The sequence below is a fragment of the Quercus lobata genome, chromosome 4, assembly GCF_001633185.2.
Source record: "Quercus lobata isolate SW786 chromosome 4, ValleyOak3.0 Primary Assembly, whole genome shotgun sequence".
In the NCBI taxonomy this organism is placed as follows: Eukaryota; Viridiplantae; Streptophyta; class Magnoliopsida; order Fagales; family Fagaceae; genus Quercus; species Quercus lobata.
In genome coordinates, this window is record NC_044907.1 from 62,397,817 (window position 1) to 62,405,815 (window position 7,999).

Below are 7,999 nucleotides of genomic sequence, written 5' to 3' on the forward strand. Positions count from 1 at the left end.
TTCGGACCCAGCTGAAACAGGGGTTCCAAATATCTTTCAGTGTCTCGCAACTCCACAACGCATGGAACGTTGTTTCCTGATCCAGAAGGCAGGCACTGCACCTCGCATCCTCAAGAATTTTTCTCCTCTTCAAATTATCCTTTGTGGGTAGCGCATTTGAACAAACTCTCCAAAGAAAAAACTTTATTTTGTTAGGAACGTGGAGCTTCCAGAGGCGTTTCCAGAAAGCTGATCGGTGCGACGAATCTGAGCTTGATGCAGCGCTAGAGTTTGCTTCCTTACACAACGTCTGGTACCCCGCCTTAACCGAATACTCCCCATCATGACTATCGGGCCAAATGAGACGGTCTTCCTGTTCAGTCCAGCTCAGTGGGATTGCTTTTATTCTGGTAACCTCAAAACTCAAAAAATGCTGGTTGAGCAGATTAATATTCCAAGACTGAGTATTTGGATTTATTAGTGCAGTCACCTGAGATCCTTTTAATGCCGCTACCTGAGGAGAAACAATCCTGGCAGACCCCTTCCCTGGCAGCCAGTTTTCTCCATATATATCTATGCTCTTCCCATCTCCTATTCTCCATCTCATGCCCATCAAAATCACCTTTCTTGACTTAAGGATACTCTGCCAAGCATAAGAACCCGTGGCTGCTGAGGCTTCAAAAATGGATCCCTTGGGAAAATACTTCGCTTTAAAGACCCGATACAAAAGAGAGGATTGGTCCTTCAATAGTTTCCACACTTGTTTTGCCAACATTGCATCATTGAATTTTTCCAAGTCTTTGAAGCCTAACCCTCCTTCTGATTTAGACTGGCATAGAACCTCCCATCTTTTCCAATGTATTTTCCATTGCTCACCCTTTTGTCCCCAAAAGAATTTTCGGATTAATGCCTCAATTTCATGACAAAGGCCCGTCGGTAATTTGAAGCAACCCATTGTGAATGTAGGAATCGCTTGCACCACTGCTTTGAGTAAAATCTCTCTACCCGCCTGGGACAATAGCTTTTCCTTCCACCCTTGAAGTTTGCTCTACACTCTTTCTTTGATGAAATTTAGACTTGCTTTCCTATTCCTTCCCACCACCGCCGGCAAGCCAAGGTACTTCTCATACTCTTTCACCTCTGGTACTTGTAAAAAATCTGAAATTTGAGCCTTCATGTTTTCATTCACTGCCTTGCTAAAAAAGATGGTTGTCTTCTCCCGGTTTAGCTTTTGACCCGAAGCTTGTTCATATAGTGACAGAATATCTTGGATTGCCTGTAAATCTGCCAAAGAAGCTCTACAAAATAATAAACTGACGAATATCTATAAACCTAAACAGCATTCAAAATTTTAGTACAAAACCTTAATCCACTTGCATTTATAAAAAATTACTAGAGAACCCATCTTAAACTCACTTCACTCAACCTATAGGTTCCCTAAACTGAAATCAAATCAAGAGCTCGCATATTTCTCAATCCAAGCTCGAGCAGTAGTCTCACACTTGGCTTTGTCGGTCTTGTACATATGAGCAATCTCGGGGACAAGAGGATCGTCCGGGTTTGGATCTGTCAGTAGTGAGCATATCGACAACAGCACCTGCAACCAATTATTGTAGTAATCAAACAATTTTTATTTTCGATTTTTGTTATTCCCAAAATAATGGAAACTGGATTTAGATTTGAATGTGATGACTCTTGCTTTATTTATTTTAAATTCAAAAGTTTCACATGAGAGCATTTGAGGTTAAGATATTTCTATTGAAAATTGCCAAAAGTATCAAACTCATTATTAAACTTGGGAATAAAGGGGGGTTTGATCTTGATGAATTTGCATATGGCGGCAAAGTTTAACTATGAGGGTTTAGCTTACTTTTAGTACTTTTTAGGCGAAAACATCATTTTGATCTCTACATTTTGGGGTCACGGTTCATTTAGTCCCTACATTTTGATAGTAATCAATTTAGTTCCTATTGTTAGCTCATAACGAAAAATGTTTATTTGACAAACGGTTTACCTTGTTGGCACACATATGGCTAACATAATAATATAAAATCAAATAATCAAATATTAAAAAAGCCACTTTAATAATAAAAGAAATTCATGTCAGACAAAAAAAAAAAAAAAAAAAATTCTAAAAGGATTAATTAAAAGAAAAAAAATAAAGAAAATGATTTTTTTTTTAAAAAAATCTCAATTTCTTTTATTTTCTTTTTGAATTCTTGCACTTTCTTAGCTTTTGTTTCTAAGCACAATACCCAGAACACAGCAATCTAACTTAAACCAATCAATAATTTATCAAATATCAAGACTCAATTATCTCTTCAATTCTTTTCTTTTAATCTATTTTCTTAGCAGCCACATAATTGTCATACAACTATCAAAACCACCACAGATTTGACCACCAACAACCACCATCAATATCAAAACTACCAAAGGCTGAACCCCTCACTATAAACTCCTAAATTCCTAATCACAAACACTGACAAACTCTCTAACACTTTTCAAATTTTCCCTCCCAATTTTTTGTCACCTTCCCAAGAAAAACAATTCACAAAAAAGAAGGTGAAAATGCATGAGATTCTTCACATCTAGGGAGGCCAGTGTGGGAACCAAATACATGCGGAGTTTTGGGAGGTGGTGTACGCGGAGCATGGGATCGATTCAATGGGTCAGTACATTGAAGTGCTTGGTATTGGGATTTTTTTGGCTAGACACTCGGTATTGAGATTTGATTTCATATTGTGGTGTTGCTGGGTGTTGGGTATTGTGTTTGGGAAATAAGAAAGTGCAAGAATTCTAAAGAAAATAAAAGAAACTGAGGATATTTTTAATTCATTATATATATTTTAATTAATCTTTTCAGAAATTTTGTGCCTAACATGGATTTATTTTATTATTAAAATTCTTATGTGGATTTTTTAATGTTTAATTAATTGATTTTATATTATTATGTTAGCCACATGTACGTCAACAAGGCAAATTGTTTGCCATGTAAGCATTTTTCATTAATGAGTTAACAATAAGGACTAAATTAACTGTATGTTGAAAATAACAAATTGATTGCTATCAAAATGTAGAGATCAAATTGACCGTGACCTTAAAATGTAGGGACCAAAATAGTGTTTTCGTGTACTTTTTAAAAATGAATCTCCTTTTGTTTTAATGAGAAATTACCATATTACTCGTTAACTATATAAAAGGTGGAGATTAAAACTCACTACCACCTACTATTGTATATTTAAAACAAAATGACATGTCTAGTTAAAAAAGTACTGGAGGTAAGCCAAACTCTAACTTTAAACAACTGAAATTCTCTATATTATAATCCGAATTCGGTGCTATTTAAGGGGATATCAGAGCTAACAGCAGTAAAGCCAAGTCAACACCACCAAAGGAAAATAAGCAATTAGGCCTGTTTGGTTGTGTTGTTTAAATAACAATTTTCATTGTTTAAATAACATAATACATATTTCCACAATACTTAAATAACGTTACTAGAACAACATTACCAAACGGGTCATTGTTTGCTATATGGGCGTTTTTTCCTCGAATCAAACAAGTACTAATTATATTTATTCTATTTTTTCATATATATATATATTATTATTATCTATATATATATATAAAACCAAAGCCTTTGTCTTCTCCACAATTTTACACGTCAGCATTATTAAAAAAATATATTTTTAACTAAAAATAAATAAATAAAATACTAAAACGTATTGGGTAACGCTTCTACCTCTCATTCATACCCGAAAATTTCAGCTAAAATTTCTCCCCAATTCTGAAAACCAAACCCTATAACTATTCTCCCCAACTCTGAAAATCGAAAACTCAAAACACATCTCTTCTCCACTTTTTTTCCTTCCCCCAAATCGCAAAATCTCCTCTCCCTATCCTCCCACTCCAAGACCATACAAGCTTATACGGTTACCGAACCTCAATGGAAAATTCTCCGTTGAATCTGCCTACCATCTTGCAACCCAACTCACTGATATGCCAACCATAAACTGATGTTCGCTGGAAAAAGCTTTGGATGTCAAATACCCTAAAAGGATTAAGAGAATTACCTCCTCAGCTGCTTCGCTCATATCGAAGAGGTATAACTCTGTAAATTTCTCTCTGTGTGTGAGTTAGGGTTTGTTTGGTTTGGGTTTTTGAATTTTTTCACCATATTTGTTGAGGTAAGAATTCTGATTTGCTCTTCAATTGAAAATCTATCTACCCAGTTATTACTTCCTATATACCGTTCTCTCTCTGCTTCAATTGTTCATGGAATTTTTTTTTGTGGTTGTTCTGCTTTGGTGTTTTTGGTTGCTGTGGTTGAATGGTTGGCCTTTGGTTTGCTGGCATTAAAAGGGTGTTTATTTATTTGTTTATTTTTTATTTTTTTTATAGGTTTTGGTGATTTGAGGTGGAAATTTATTTTTCCATCTCATTTTTGAACCAAAATTGGGGTTTGGATAGTTTGGGTTGTTGTCTTTGACTCAGTTAATGAAGTAGCTACTGTTGTGTGGGAAATTAGGTATTCAGGTTCCTTTCTATTCTGAAGGCCTTGATTTTGGGATTTTGAATTTGATCTTATTATTGATGATAAATTGATAATGTGTGGTCTGTGATAATATATATATACACACACACACATTAATACCGGATGAATGTCAACTTTAGTGTTAGTTTGCATCTTGGTTCTTTTACAAAAAGGCCATCAATTTTGGTTTGTTTACTTCTGTTTACTTCCAACTACTTAGAATGGTCCTCAGCCACATGGTAAGGTTGTTTTTGCTCACTTGGTAGAGACTTAAACCTATTTGCTGCTTTACATATAGAAGGTGTTTGAGAAAAAGCCAAGCCCAAAGTAGTAGTAGAAGTAGTTTATTAGTTCCATGTTACAATTCAAATCCAAAATAACTTGAACATATTTAGAAGCCTATATTGAACTCAAATAATACCATATTCTCTCTAATTCATCAATTTAGAACCAAAAAAAAAAAAAAAAAAGTAACAGAGAAAAAAGAAAAGAAAAGAAAAGGAGTTATAGAGTGGCTAAAAGTCCACATTGTGAACTTTTTTCTTTTCTGCCATTTTGAGCTTCTTTTAACAACGTGGTAAGGACCACAGAATTTGACTACTATTCATCAACGTCCAACAATTTCTTTCAACACAGATCTACTAAATCATTAGCATAGAAAACAATACAAATATACAACACAGTAACACACACCATGCCAAAAAAATGTCATTTGTACACCTTGCTTTTTTTTTTAAAAGAAAAAATAAATTTTAGAAGAATCTTCTTTAAGAGCAGCATCTAGATTTTTGAGGGGTTTTGTTTGATTCTTTGTTTGGTTGCAAACCCCAGCTTCTTTTCCAATGTCCTCCTTCTGCAACTTTGTCTTTGCTGTTTATGTAAAAAATTTATTTGTTAGTTATGGTAAGGTTTGTTTTTTAAATTTTGGTATAACCATGGAAGCTAAGATTCGTTCCTATTACTGACTTTTTCTTCGCATGGTTTTTCATTGCACCACATCAAGCAATGAGGGATCGCATTCCAGATGTGTGGGGTGAATTAGGACTGACCAGTTTTTTAATATATATTTTTTTAAAAATTCAGTGGTGTGGGCATGGGAGGTTCATGGACAAGAGAATCGTCTAATACAGGTTTCTTTTGAATGTGTTGATGGTGGGAGCTTCTTTACTATTCTATTTTCTGTAGATTATTTACCGCTGCTGACAGTGATGATATCTCCACAGCTATATAGTTCATCAATAAGGCAAGGCCATGGATTACATTGATGGTCGTTGGCTGGGAATATGGTGCAAACATGTTGACAAAGTACTTGGCAGAAGCTGGAGAGAATACACCGCTTACAGCTGCCACGTGCATAGACAATCCATTTGACTTAGAGGAGGCTACAAGGTCTTCTCCTTATCACATGGCCATTGATTAGAAGCTCATTGGTGGACTGATAGATATTCTAAGATCTAATAAGGTTGGTGATTGCTTTCAATCTTCTGTCTATTTTGCTTCAAATGTTTTATACCCCTCCATTCTAGCATTGTTTTAATGTTGAACAAACATAATCATTGATGTGGTATGCTTTGAATTGTGTTGGCCGCCATTTAAGTATAATAACTTATACTTAATTTTTTAATTGGGAATAACTTATGTTTAATGTCTACTTAGTATCTTCAATCTTCAACTTTTTTTTAAAACATCATCAAAATCAAAGTCCTAGGTTAGAAAGATTTGGCAGGCATGAGCATAACTTTCAATCAAAGCTAAGCCCATTACACACTACTTGGAATCTTAGCAAAATAGCAATGGCAGCACTTGCACACACACAAAAAGTTTTCACCTTTTATTAATTTTCATAAATGTACATGTATTTATATTCTCTTATCTCACTCTTTCCTCAAAAAGATACTTAACTATATCCACACACATAAAACTCGCTGAGAAGCTTATGTTAAAGGTAAAAATGATTTAATTCCTTAGCTAAATTTAGCTGAACTTTTTCACAAAACCGACAAATCTGATACCAACCCATTTCACCCAATATGGTTTTCTTGACAAACGTCAAGATAAGGAAGGCACATAGTTCATTCCTCACCTAAAAAAAGATCCACATTATTGAGAGATGTACTTTTTGTCTGAACGAAGTTGCTTGCTTTAGATTCCCAGTCCTGAGAGGTGAGTTTCACTGTTATCAATAATGATGATTTTGATACATTTGAGGTTAGTTTAAATCTGGGTAGTCTTATTTTTCTTGAAATCCCATTTGGGTTTCTTTATGTGTTTGATATAGTGATTTCTTGTGCATGTGTCTGTGAGGAAAGCTACTTTAAAATTTGAGCTATGGTGGTCTTTATTTCTTATTTAATTATTTTAAAGTTGATTCTCATATTGGTTGTCCTTAACTATCCTAAATTGTATTTTGGGTAGAGCTTTGGATTATGGTTCTTTTGCCTATGGTAGGTGAAAAGCAATTTTTTTTTCCCTTAAGAAAAGAGAGAAGAAGTTGACAGAATTGCCTGTTAATGATACTTTCTGAGTCTAAAGAACAGGTTTTGTTTAGTAATGGTGTTTCCACATTTCGTTATCTGTTATATATGAAAATAACACCAATATATTGTGGTTATCGCACTTTCTCAAATACTATAATTCTTCTTTTGTTCTCAAAGCCCCTAACTTGGGTAAAGCAGCTGTTTTCTAGGAACTATTTCAAGACAAAACAAAAGGGTTTGACATGGAGAAGGCTTTATTGGCAAAGTCTTTTCATGATTTTGAAAAGGCAATATCTATGGTATCTTAGCACAAGGGACGTCGTTGGGAATGTGAGCAAGCAAGGAAGATTTATAAAACTCAATGTTTTATGTTGAATAAATATATGATGTACTCTTCTATATAATGCAGATTTGTTGTATTATGTTCTTTCTCTACTCTTTTTGAGTCTTAGTAAAAAAATTTGACATTGGTAACTATATTCTATTTATTTATTATGAAAATAAGATTGTGATTATTATTGCAATTTGATTATTTGTTTATTAACAATATATATGTAACTATGAAAATAACTTCATTGCCAATGGACCTATGGTAGTGGTATTAATCTTTTTAGCATGTATGTATTTTTATGGAGATGATATACAGGATTTCTTTATCCCTTATTTATCTTTATAATTTTTTATTGGGCACAAGCACATTGTTTACTAGGTTTGACAATGTTTATTATTTGAATTAGTGAAGATTTTATGTTATGCTTGGGTCTTCTCCATTTAGTTTTATTATTTGATTAGTCAGTCTTGAGACATTCTGATTTAGTGCAGCAAATGATAATTACAATATTATTATTATTTTTTTTTAAAGAACCCCGTGCATCGCACGGGTTAGCGACTAGTTATTATTTATATTAGTTTTCGGTTTTTTGTCAATTTAAGGTACACTTAAATGACTTTTTTTAATTTCATATTCTGCCTTCAATCAACAATCATATCTTTCTCTTGCTTAGATTTTCTG

General features: G+C 33.9%; 1 long non-coding RNA gene across 2 annotated transcripts; it reads left to right on the plus strand.

Moving 5' to 3' along the window:
- The first annotated feature begins 3,688 nt into the window (after positions 1–3,688).
- LOC115986423 lies at positions 3,689–7,452 on the plus strand. Of its 2 annotated transcripts, none has more exons than XR_004090740.1 (4): positions 3,689–4,079; positions 5,594–5,662; positions 5,734–5,972; positions 7,197–7,452. It is a non-coding gene; the product is annotated as an uncharacterized LOC115986423 (long non-coding RNA). The 2 variants fall into 2 exon arrangements; XR_004090741.1 differs by having other exon boundaries at positions 3,691–4,079; positions 5,594–5,640.
- The last annotated feature ends 547 nt before the right edge of the window (positions 7,453–7,999 follow it).